This window comes from Mesoplodon bidens, assembly GCF_964165515.1.
Source record: "Mesoplodon bidens genome assembly, chromosome: 11".
In the NCBI taxonomy this organism is placed as follows: domain Eukaryota; kingdom Metazoa; phylum Chordata; class Mammalia; order Artiodactyla; family Ziphiidae; genus Mesoplodon; species Mesoplodon bidens.
The window spans coordinates 72958070-72971366 of record NC_138167.1 but is presented as its reverse complement, the minus strand read 5'-3'; the positions used below and the strand labels follow the sequence as shown (position 1 = coordinate 72971366).

Here is a 13297-nt window from a genome sequence, read left to right as displayed (position 1 = left end):
TCTATAAATCTAAAATTATTTCTTTTATTAAAAAATCCTTGTGCATCCCCCCATGCATAATCTCAATGCAAATTCATGGAATTTAAACAGTACCAAACGTCTCAAGCATATCATTGCATTTAACGTAGTCCCAGGTTGGTTGTGATCTGAGATAACTGTTAAAAGAAATTATAAATCCTCTCTGGATTCTCAACTTCAACCCATGCTTCAATTTCTACAGAAAAAGTTCCACCAAAAATCAATCAATCAATCATAAAATACACAAGGAAACAAGAACTTAATCTGAGTTGCAGAATAAGAGACCTGAAAATTACTGAGAATTTTCCAGAACCACTGAAAGATATCAATTCAAGAAGCTCATGAATCTCAAGCAGAGTAAGAAAGAGAGGAACATGGGGATACAGTTGGGAGGTGGCATGGAGAGGAGGGGAAATAAAAACAGAAATAAAGAACAGATAAAAAATAAGCAGAGATACAGAGAAGGAGAGATGAGACAGAGACAGAGAAAGGATCCACATCTAGATACACCATACACCATCCAGATACATCCACATCTAGAAACTACACAAAATCAAAGACAAAGACATAAGATATAAAGCAGTCAGAGAACATTATATCCAATAAGTAGAGAACATTTATGCAAGTATACATGGAATACTCATGAAAATTGACCCTGTACTAGGTCATACTACTATTCAACAGATTTAAAGAAATTGGTATCTATCATACATTTTGAAATTAAAAAACACTTCTCCGGGCTTCCCTGATGGTGCAGTGGTTGAGAGTCCGCCTGCCGATGCAGGGTACATGGGTTCGTGCCCCAGTCCGGGAAGATCCCACATGCCGCGGAGCGGCTGGGCCCGTGAGCCATGGCCGCTGAGCCTGCACGTCCGGAGCCTGTGCTCCGCAACGGGAGAGGCCACAACAGTGAGAGGCCTGCGTACTGCAAAAAACAAAACAACAAAAAAAAAAACAACACTTCTCCAAACAATTTATCAAACAAAGAACATCACAATGGATTTTAGTAAATACCTAAAACTGAATGATAATGAAAAAAATATATCTAAAATGCACAGAATGAAAAACAACAAAAAAGAGGTATTAGAAGAAAATATATAGGCTTAAATCCTTACGTTAGAAAAAAAGACTTGAAAATGAGTTAGGAAAACAGCAGAATAAATCTTTAAAAAAATATAAAGAAGGAAATGATCTCTTTCCAGCCAGCACTAAGCAACAGGCATATCTCGGAACAACTGGCACAAGCACCGCAACACTAAGAACGAGAGAAAGGCCTACCACAAGAAGCAGAAGTATGAGCTGGGAATCCCTGCTGCCAACACTAGGATTGACCCTGCCTCATATACACATTCCACATGCAGGGAGACAACAAGAAGTCGCTGGACGTGGGGAACTTGAGGCTGGACGTGGGGAACTTCCCCTGAGGCTTGGAGTGCTGTACGTGCAAAACGAGGCTTATTATTGTTTACAGTGCCTCCAACAATGAACTGGTCAGTACCAAGACCCTGATGAAGAACTGCATTGTGCTCATTGACAGCACACTATTCTGACAGTGGTAGGAGTCCCACTATGCACTACCCCGGGGCCACAAGAAAGGAGCCAAGCTGACTTCCGAGGAGGAAGGGATTTTAAACAAAAAACGATAAAAGAAAATTCAGAAGAAATATGATGAAAGGAAAGGAAATATGATGAAAGACTGCCAAAATCAGCAGTCTTCTGGAAGAGCAGTTCCAGCAGGGCAAGCTCCTTGCATGCATTGTTTCAAAACCAGGCCAGTGTGGCCAAGCAGACGGCTATGTGCTAGAATGCAAGGAGCTGGAGTTCTAGCTGAGGAAAATCAAGGCCCAGAAAGGCAAACAAATCCTCCTCCCTCCTATCTTAGCTCAAGTAATAAAGGTGTTTATTGTTCTATTGTTCATCTATTGTTCTCTATGTTCTAAAGAAGAAAAAGAAAGAAGGAAATGATCAAGAGTAGGAATTAGTGAAAAGAGAACACAAATACATAATAGAAACAACAAAGCCAAAATTTATTACTTGAAGAAACAATACTGTAAAACTGACAAGGTAAATTAAGGGAAAAATTGAGAGCAGACAAAATAAGCAATATTAAGAATAAAAAAGAGGATATAATCTCAGATATTGCAGGGATTAAATGGCAAATAAGGCAGTATGAACAATTTTATGCAAATAAATTTGAAAACTTTGATAAAATGGATAAATTCCTTACCAAAACTGACTCAAGAAGAAATTTAGAACTTACCAAAACTGACTCAAGAGCAAATAAAGAACATGAATGGTCTCATACCTACTAAAGGAACTGAATTCGTGGTTAAAAATCTTATATGGAAAACACAAGAGCCAGTCAGCTATACAGATGAATTCTACCAAACATTCATGAAATAGACAGTTTTAATTTTACAGAGGATTCTAACCTCATACAGGGGCTAGACAAAAAAGGAACACTCCTTAACTCACTTTATGAGGTGAGATTTACCTTGATACCAAAATCAGACAAGGACAGTACAAAAGGAAAATTACAAACTAATCTCACTCACAAGCATACCATATTAGCAAGCCAAATACAACAATACATTAAAAAATATACATCATGATCAAGTTGGGCTTATCCACAGAAAGTTGATTAGTTTAATGTTTTAAAACTGGTTAGTGTGTTCACCTCATTCATAGAATAAAGAAATTTCACATGACCAACTGAACAGATGCAGAAAGAGTAGCTATTAAAATTCAATTTCCTTTTAGCCTCATCAACCCAGGACTAGAAGGTAACCTCCTTAATGTGAAAAAGGGCATTCACATAAAGTACAGAAAACATCATATTTAATGGTAAAATGTTGAAAGTACTTCTTTTAGGATTGGGAAGAAGACAAGGATGCCTGTCACGGCTTCTATTCAACCTGGTACTAGTAGGACTAACAAGTGTAGTAATGAGAAGATCAAGAGATAAAGGGTATAAGGATGGGAAAAGAAGAAACAAAAACATGATTATTTACAGATGATATGGGTATTGACACTATCAACATATAAAAAAAGGAATACACAGAAAATTATTAAAATTAATAATAGAGTTTAAAAGGGCCAAGATCACTCAATCCCTGGAATCAATTTATACTAATACAATTTATGTAACTTAAGCCTCTCTGATCTCAAAAATCACACAAAGCTATGTATAATCTAGAACTCTTACTCCTTGTCTAATTTTAGAAACCACAGCATTGTGACTCTACCAGGTTAGGCCAAAATCAAGTATAAGATGTACTTCTAGGCTTTAAAGGATTTACACATAACTAAATAAAATGTCTAACGTGTTCAAAAGCATGCTTTCCCAGATCTATGTGTAATGCTTTTCAGTAGTCTAACAGTCCTATTTGAAATTTCTCTCTTTCAGAAAAAGACTAGTTACATGTCAACTATATCTCAATAAAGCTGGGGAAAAAAGAATAAAATAAGATCTCTATTTTCATCTGTGAATAATAAGATTGGTGGTCACCAGAGAGGATGGAAGCACAAAATAGGTAAAGGGGGTTAACTGTACAGTGACTGTATTAGTGGTAAGCATGCTGCAGTGTACACATAAATTAAATTATGATTTACACATGAAACTTATAAACCAATGTTACCTCAATAATAATAAAAAAAAGATAGGAATCCTTTGAAAGGTTTTGAGCAGAGACTGGGACATGACATGACTTAACTTTTAAAATAATCACTTGGACTGCTGGGTAGAAAATGAGTATTAGGCAAAGGGCAGAAATAGGAAGACCACTTAGGAGGCTACTTATACTGCTCTAGAGGAGAGATGATGGTGGCATGAATAACAGTGGTAATAGTGAAAATGATAAGAGCAGTTGGTATCTGGGTAGGAATTCAAGAGGTAATATATAGCACAGGAAGTGGGATTGTTAAATCTGTAGTCCAAGGTAGAAGTGTGTGGGTGGAAGATATAAAATTGGAATTCATCAGTACATATATGGTAGTCACTAGACTAGATAAAGGAAAAGAAGAACTGATGGAAGAAAGGACCTTCGCTTTGAATGAACAGAAGGAATGATAGGACAGAAAGAAGGCTGGAGAGAGAGAAGGAATAAGAAAAGGAAGGATGGAATGAGGTCTGGATATACGGAAGTAGAGGATAGATATGTGTACTCCTAGAAGGAAATATGGAAAGAATGACTGATGGAAGGAAGGGAAGGAGGAGGGATAAAGATGCAATAATACATGAGAGAAGTAAGGACACATGACAGAAAGAAGCGAGAGTATATGGGACAGAGAAGCAAAGACTGATGGGACAGAGAAGCAAGAATGAACAAAGAAGAATAGAGTATGGGGGTGAGATGGTAAAGGGCCAAAAAAAAAAGGCAGAGAAGATAACATGGAAATCAAACCGAAATTTTAGGATCCTGAGTCTGATGCAATTCTCAATAACAAAAAGGGGTCAATTTTACTTAATTATTACTAAGTGAGTTATGAACCAGTCATGGACCTCAAACACATCCCATTAATTTCATAGTTGAAAATAAGAAACATCTCATCTTTACAGATGCTATATAACTACATACAGAACTTGTTCTATGATTAGAGAAACATAAATGAAACTAAATGAACCCGAAGTACTATCCTATCTCTTCTTATTTGGTAAACAGACTCATTCAGATTCACATTAACTTTTACTCTCTTTAGAGATATTTGAGAATTAATTATTAGTAATCTAATAAAATGTAGAGTCACATATTCTGAGGTGCATTCTTTCATTCATAAACCAACATCTGGGCATCTAAATAGGACACAAAAAAATAAATCCAGGGCTTCCCTGGTGGCGCAGTGGTTGCGAATCCGCCTGCCAATGCAGGGGACACAGGTTCGAGCCCTAGTCCGGGAAGATCCCACATGCTGCGGAGCAACTGGGCCCATGAGCCACAACTGCTGGGCCTGCACTCTGGAGCCTGAGAACCACAACTACTGAGCCCGTAAACTGCAACTGCTGAAGCCCGCACGCCTGGAGCCTGTGCTCCGCAGCAGGAGAGGCCACTGCAATGAGAGGCCTGTGTACTGCAACAAAGAGTGGCCCCCGCTTGCCACAACTAGATAGAGCCTGCGCGCAACAACGAAGACCCCAACTCAGCCAAAAATAAAAATAAATAATAAATAAATAAATACATCCAGAATTCCAGTCCTTGGAGCCTCCAAGTTCAATGAGAATAAGATGTGCAAATTTATTATTCTAGTAATTAATATATTGTATTATTGAAGTCCCTATTGTTAAAGGACATGTAAAAGGAAGGCAATTATGCTGAGGAAGAGCTCTAAAATTTTACAGGTATGACTGATCTGGATCTTTATTATCTATCACAGCACTTTGTGATAACAATTTAAGTCAGTCTTTACTTGAAATATATTTTAACGTCTGAGGTTAATTTACACTAGTATAAGGCTATGTAATTTATGCCTCCCTAATCCCCAAATCACAAAGTACTTGAACTCTAAGACTTTTACTATCCTATGTGTATTTTTAGAAACGATTACATTGTAACACTGTGAGGATAGGCCAAAAATCATATTTAAAATCTACTTCCAGGCTTTAGAGGATTAAAATAGAACTAAATAAAATCTGTTCAACACATGTACAAAAGCAAATGACAGAGTTACACATATTGGTTTTCTGATATTCCGATCAGAAAATTCTCTTCTAATAATGTTAACTTTCCTCTAGATATAAGTCAGGTTTTTCAGAGGTTTTCATGGTGGTAGGACTATGAAAAAAGAAGAAGAAAACAAAGAGTGCCAGGACACACAAAAAGACTATAAAAGATGAAACAAGTATCTAGACCTTGGTTTCTAAATATCCTTCTCCAAGTAGAAGAACCAGGATTCCACAGAGCAGTGGCTGATTTCAGGGCAGAGCAAGAAAAATACAAAACGAGCTGGAGCATCTCATGGTGCCAGAAAGTAAGGAAGTGCTCAAGAGAAATAAGATGGGTGCATGTCTAAAAATAAGATGGATGTCAAAGCTGGACCAATTTAAACAAAATAAACAGTAACAGTAATAGATTATAACCCAAAGAATAAAACAAATACAAACCCACATTTTTATAAATAAATTATTGAATAAATAAATGGGGGGAGAAGGAATAAGTCTTCATTACAGAAGAATTCCAACTAATAAACACAGAAGGAATGAAAAAAATCATGATTGGAATAGCACATAATAATTGCTTCAAGCAAGATCCACTGATGAATACTAAAATTAATATCTGAAAGTATCAGGAGAAAAAGAATATTTATCAAAATACTTATCAAAATATCTCTTCCAAAATATTAATTACAAAGGAAAAAAATAGTAATTTTACAGTGGAGAAACCCAGAAGACACTATTTTAACCACATGATCAAAGGTAATATCACCAGTAAGAAGACACACTGATACCATGTCTCCCCTGATACGACAAGGCTATATCACTTCTGTGGTATTTTTCAAAAATGCAAAACCTTGATCTAATCATGAGAAAACATCAGATAAGTCCAAATTGAGGGAGATCCTACAAAAATGCCTGACTACTACTTTTAAAAGTCTTAAGGTCTTGAAAGATAAGGAAAGACTGAGATATTGTTACCGGCCAGAAGAAATTAAGGAGACATGATGACTAAATGAAATAGGGAATTCTAGACTGGACTCTGGGACAGAAAAAATACTAGTGGAAAAATTAGTGAAATTCAAATAAAGTCTGTACTTTCGTTAACAGCATTGCACCAATGCTAATTTCTTACTTTTGATAATTGTATTATGATTATATAAGGTATTAACATTAAGAGATGCTGGGTGAAGGGTATACGGTAACTCTCTGTATTATTATTTTTTGGCTGTGTTAGGTCTCCATTGCTGCATGTGGGCTTTCGCTAGTTACAGTGAGCAAGGGTTACTCTTCATTGCAGTGCATGGGCTTCTCATGGCGGTGGCTTCTCTTGTTGTGCAGCACAGGCTCTATGTGCATGGGCTTCAGTGGTTGTGGCACGTGGGCTCAGTAGTTGTGGTACGCGGGCTCAGTAGCTGTGGCTCACAGGCTCTAGAGTGCAGGCTCAGTAGTTGTGGTGCACGGGCTTAGTTACTTCACGGCATGTGGGATCTTCCCTGACCAGGGACTGAACCCGTGTCCCCTGTGTTGGCAGGTGGATTCTTAACCACTGCGCCACCAGGGAAGCCCTCTCTCTGTATTATTTTTGCAACTCTTCTGTAAGCCTAAACTTATTTCAAGATAAAACAAACAAAAAAAAAACCCAGAAGAATCAGAGCATTGTATCCTGAAATAAACAGGTTTGGGAAGTTTTTCCTACATAGATATTACTTTCACATCACTTCCGGTAGTAACCACTTGAATAGTTCCATCCATGAATTTATTCATTTAACAAATAAACGCTTGAGTGTCTACTAGGTGCCAGGCATACAGTACAGAAAAAAAGTAGGGAGTGCCAAGTATGGGGGAAGGGGATTGCTGTTTTATGGGGTGACTGAGAAGATTTCTTTAATAAGGTGATACTTAGCAGAGTTCTGAAGTGAGGTAAGCCAAATGGATATTTGGGAAAAGGAACAGCAAGTGCGACAGCCTAGAGATTCAATAGCATGTCTGAAGAACAGCAAGATGGCCAGTATGGTTGCAGCTCAGGGAGGGACAGGAAGAAGGCAAAAAATAAGACGAGGTGAGCAAATTATTCAGGGTCTCCTTGGCCATTGTAAGGGCTTTCTTTGGCTTTTATGCCAAGAGAAATGGAAAGGGACTGGAAAGATAAGAGAGCAAGAGTGACATGAAGGTTTTACAGGGTAATTCTGACTATCATACGAAGAACTGGGCTAAGAGAGGGAATACAGAGATCAATTAAGAAATTACAGCAGTTACCCAGGTAAGAGATGACGATGGCTTAGGTCAGGCTGTAATCAACAAAAATGAGAAGTGACTGGATTCTGGATATATTTTTAAGGTATAACCTATAGCAGTGGTCCCCAACCTTTATGGCACCAGGGACCAGTTTCGTGGAAGACAATTTTTCCACGGGGGTTGGTGGGGGATGATTCAGGTGGTAATGCAAGCAATGGGGAGCGGCATGCTCGCTCGCCACTCACCTCCTACTGTGCGGCCCAGTTCCTAACAGGCCACGGACCTGTACTGGTCTGCGGACTGGGAGTTGGGGACCCCCCATATATAGGATCACCTGACAAATGTGAGGGGTGAGTGAAAGAGAGCAGTCAAGGTTGATTCCAAATTCAGAGCACATGATAGGATAAAATTTCTATTTATTGAAATGGGAAAATAGAGGACAAAGAGCTTTGGGGATTTTGTTTGTTTTATTCTGTTTGTTTCAAGAGGTTTTAATTTTTGTTTCAGTTTTAATTTTTGTTCATATTTATTATTTCCTTCCTTTCACTTTCTTGCAGTTTAGTTTTTCTGATTTTTTTTTCAACTTCTTGGAAAAGAATGCTTATGTTTCAGATTTTTCAGTCTTTCTTCTTTTCAACTTGATGCTTTTAGGGCCATAAATGTCTTTAGCTGTATTCCACAAATTTTGGTATGTCACTGTCATTTAGTTCAAAATATTTCCACTGTGATTTCTTCTTTATTATTTATAAGAATATTGCTTAACTATAAGTATTTGGGGCTTTTCTAATTATCTTTTTGTTATTAATTCTGAGCTTATTTCATTGTGATTAGAGAACATATTCTCTGTTACTTCAATGTTGTGAAATATGAGACTTGCTTTATGACCCAGGATACAATTAATTTTGTTAATCTTTTGATGTGCCCTTGAAAAGAATATGTACACTGTAGGTGTTAGATAAAATGCTCTACATATGTGAATTAAGTCAAAGTTGTTAATCATATTGTTCCAATCCTTTATAACACTACTGATATTTGGTCTGCTTGCTCCATTAGTTACTGAAAGAAGTGTATTAATATTTCTCTGTGACTTTGAATTTGTCTGTTTCTCCTTTTAGTTCTATCAGCTTTGGCTTTCTGTATTTTGAGGCTATATTTTACACATACAAATTTAGAATTGCCATATCTTTCTGGAGGACTGTCCATTTTAATGACTGTGAAACATCCCTCTTTATCTCTAACAATTATGCTCCTTGCTTTAAACTTTACTTTATCTGATATTACTAAAGCAATACCAGCTTTCTGTTAGCCTTTGCATGGTATATCTTTTCCCATATGGGCTGCTTTTACTTCAGCCCATCTTAACCCCCATATTTAAGTTGTTTTAAAAATGTATTTAACGAAATTTTATATCAGTGAGAAAAATATTAACACAATGGAAAAACGGACACGGGAGCTGAACAGGCGCTTCCCCAAAGACAGTATCCAATGACTACTAACCACATGAAAAAATGCTCAACTTCTTTGGTAATCACAAAGTGAAAATTAAAGCTATAATGAAATAACACTTCACATCTATCAGAATGACTGAAAATAAAAAGACTAACAATAACAAGTGTTGACAACAACATAGGTAATTTCAGACTCCCATGCACTGCTGGTGGGAATGTGAATGATATAACCACTTGGGAAAACTGGTAGTGTCTACTAACAGTGAAGAAATGCCCACTTTATGACCCAGCAATGCCACTCCTATGTATATATACCCCCAAAATGTGTGGACATGTTTAATGGGAGACATATACAAAAATGTTCACAGTAGCTTTATTCATAATGATCATTCTGGAGAAGAGTGGATGAGTCACGATGTTCATAAAAGGAATGTGATGGAATTCAACAACTAATCTATAATAAAAAGTGATAAAAAAAATAGTTGGATACTTCATACCTATCTTTCACCACTGTTTTTTTTAATGGACAGCAGGCTCTTATTGAAAGTTTAGGGTAGTGGTAGGAAATGACACTACAAGACAGGTAACAATTAAAAGTTGAATATTAGACATCTCCACCCTAAAGCACTAGTGCTATTCCCTACCCCAACTTTCTCACTGGCCATGACCCTCTGCTGGCTCCCAAATCTATCTTATTCTTAGGACTCCTCATCCTCCTCAGCTTCTCCCTATACATGTATCTTCTTGCCAGGTCTTGGGTCACTCAACCCTCCTCTCCAGAGTTATCCAGCATCATACTTAGTGGGAAAACACGAGTGGAGTTTCCACTATAGTTGAGGACAAAATAAGGATGCCCGGCATCATAGTCTGATTTTCCAAAATCAGACCCTGAGACAAGAACTTGAAAATGGGAAATTTACTTGACGGTCATCTCAGGGAGCACACTGAGGAGACAGGGAAGAGAAAAGTCAGGAAAGTGTGCTTACTAAGTAGAATAGACTGCAGTTCTTTGTTCTTCAGAGCTCTGCCCTTGGAGGGGTCTTTACATTTCCATGAGAAATGGCCCTTGTTGGCAGCTGATTGGCTTTCTCACTCTGTTCCTACTCAAAGAAAGTTGGGCCCCCAGAAGTCTTTGTGTAACTAGAGCCATCTCAGTTCACACTGTGGTGCTTCCACCAGTAGAACTCTCTTTAAAACAATGAATTTCCTATGAGTCTGACTTTAGTCCTCTCCATTCAAGAGAGGTCACACCCTCAATTCTTCTCTAGATAGGCCTCTCTCCAATTTGGGCAGGATGTTAAAGTTCTATGGGACAACAGCCTTAAGATTTTTCAGCTCTTTAGTCTAGCTGGGAGGATCTACTAGCCACTGACTGAAATCTTTCTGAAATCTCTCTTTTTTTTTTTTTTTTTTTTCTTTTTGCGGTATGCGGGCCTCTCACTGTTGTGGCCTCTCCCGCTGCGGAGCACAGGCTCCGGATGCGCAGGCCCAGCGGCCATGGCTCACGGGCCCAGCCGCTCCACGGCATATGGGATCCTCCCAGACCAGGGCACGAACCCGTATCCCCTGCATCGGCAGGCGGACTCTCAACCACTGCGCCACCAGGGAGGCCCTGAAATCTCTCTTTTTAAAAATTAAAGTATAGTTGTTTTACAATATTGTTAGTTTTAGGTATATAGCAAAGTGATTCAGATATATTTTTTTCCTAGATTATTTTCCATTTAGGTTATTACAAGATATTGAACACAATCCTATGTGCTATATAGTAAATCCTTGTTGCTTATCTAGTTTATATATAGTAGTCTGTATCTGTTACCCCCATACTCCTAATTTATCCCTCCCCCCTCCCTTTCCCCTTTGGTAACCGTAAATTTGTTTTCTATATCTGTGAGTCTGTTTCTGTTTTGTATTCATTTGTATTATTTTTTAGATCCCACATATGATACCATATAGTATTTCTCTTTCTCTGTCTGAATTACTTCACTAAGTATAATACTCTCTAGGTCCAAATGACAACACTTCATTCTTTTTTTATGACTGAGTAAATATTCCATTTTATGTGTGTGTGTATACATATACATACGTATGTATATGTATATCACATCTTCTTAAACCAGTTGACTGTTAATGGGCACTTCAGTTGTTTCCATGTCTTGGCTATTGTAAACCATGTTGCTATGAACACTGGGGTGCACATACATTTTCGAATTAGAGTTTTTGTCTTTTCTGGATATATAACCAGGAGTAGGATTGCTGGATTATATGGTAGCTCTATTTTTAGCTTTTTAAGTAACCTCCATACTGTTTTCCATGGTGGCTGCACCAATTTGCATTCCCACCAACAGTGCAGGAGGGTTCCCTTTTCTCCACACCTCCTCCAGCATTTATTACTTGTAGAGATTTTGAAGATAGCCATTCTGCCCTCTGTGAGGTAACACCTCATTGTGGTTTAGATTTGCATTTCTCTAATAATTAGTGATGTTGAGCATCTTTTCATGTGCCTGTTGGCCATCTGTACGTCTTCTTTGGAACAATTTCTATTCAGGTCTTCTACCCACTTTCTGATTACATTCATTGTTTTTTCAATATTGAGTTGTATGAGCTATTTGCATATTTTGAATATTAACCCCTTGTCAGTCACATCATTTGCAAATATTTCCTCCCAGTCCATAGTTTGTCTTCTCATTTTGTTGATGGTTTCCTGTGCGGTGCAAAAGCTTTTACGTTTGATTCGGCCCCATGTGTTTTTTTTGTTTGTTTGTTTGTTTGTTTTCTTTTGTCTTGGGAGATTGATCTAAGAAAATATTGTTATGATTTATGTCAGAGAATGTTTTGCCTATATTCTCTTCTAGGAGTTTTATGGTGTCATATCATATAGTTAGGTCTTTAAGCCATTTTGAGCTTATTTTTGTATATGGTGTGAGGAAGTGTTCTAATTTCATTGATTTACATGCAGCTGTCCAGCCTTCCCAGCACCACTTACTGAAGAGACTGTCTTGTCTCCACTGTATATTCTTGCCTCCTTTGTCATAGATTAATTGACTGTAGGTGTGTGGGTTTATTTCTGGGCTCTCTATTATGTCCCATTGATCCATATATCTGTTTTTGTGCCCAAACCATGCTGTTTTGATTACTGTTGCTTTGTAGTATAGTCTGAAGTCTGGAAGGGTTATACCTCCAGCTTTGTTCTTTTTCCTCAGGATTGCTTTGGCAATTCTAGGTCATTTGTGGTTCCATAAAAATTCTAGGATCATTTGTTCTAGTTCTGTGAAAAATGTCATGGGTATTTTGATAGGGATTGCATTAAATCCATAGATTGCTTTGGATAGTATGGCCGTTTTAACAATATTAATCCTTTCAAGAGCATGGGATATCTTTCCACTTCTTTGAATCATCTTCAATTTCCTTTATCAATGTTTTATTGTTTTCAGTGTATAGGTCTTTCACCTCCTTGATTAGGTATACTCCTAGGTATTTTTTTTAATGTTATTTTAAACAGGATTCTTTTTACATCCTTTTTCTGATATTTCATTGTTAGTGTAAAAAAATACAATGGGTTCCTGTATATTAATATTATATATTGCTATCTTGCTGAATTCACTTATTAGTTTTAATAGTTTTTGTGTGGAGACTTTAGGGTTCTCCGCATAGAATATCATGCCATCTGCAAATACTGACAGTTTTGCCTCTTCCCTTCCAATATGGATATCTTTTATATCTTTTTCTTGTTTGACTGCTGTGGCTAGGACTTCCAATACTATGTGGAATAAAAGTGGTGAGGGTGGGCATCCTCGTCTTATTCCTGAATTCAGTGGGAAGTCTTTCAGTTTTCCACCATTGAGAATTACATTAGCTGTGCATGTGTCATAAATGTCTTTTATTATCTTGAGATATGTTCCCTCTATACCCACTTTGGTGAGAATTTTTATCATAAATGGACACTGAA

General features: G+C 37.5%; 1 protein-coding gene and 1 pseudogene across 5 annotated transcripts in view; one reads left to right on the top strand and one right to left on the bottom strand.

Moving 5' to 3' along the window:
- CRY1 (cryptochrome circadian regulator 1) overlaps positions 1 to 13297 on the bottom strand; it is a 97946-nt gene that overhangs the window by 44406 nt on the left and 40243 nt on the right. The gene's annotated exons all lie outside the window — the stretch shown is intronic.
- The window catches only part of LOC308625160 (small ribosomal subunit protein eS8-like), a 40603-nt pseudogene continuing 27358 nt past the window's right edge, over positions 53 to 13297 (top strand). Inside the window, exons 1-2 of the transcript in view lie at positions 53 to 134; positions 1238 to 1905. The product of the transcript in view is annotated as a small ribosomal subunit protein eS8-like (transcript). The remainder of the gene's footprint in view (positions 135 to 1237; positions 1906 to 13297) is intronic.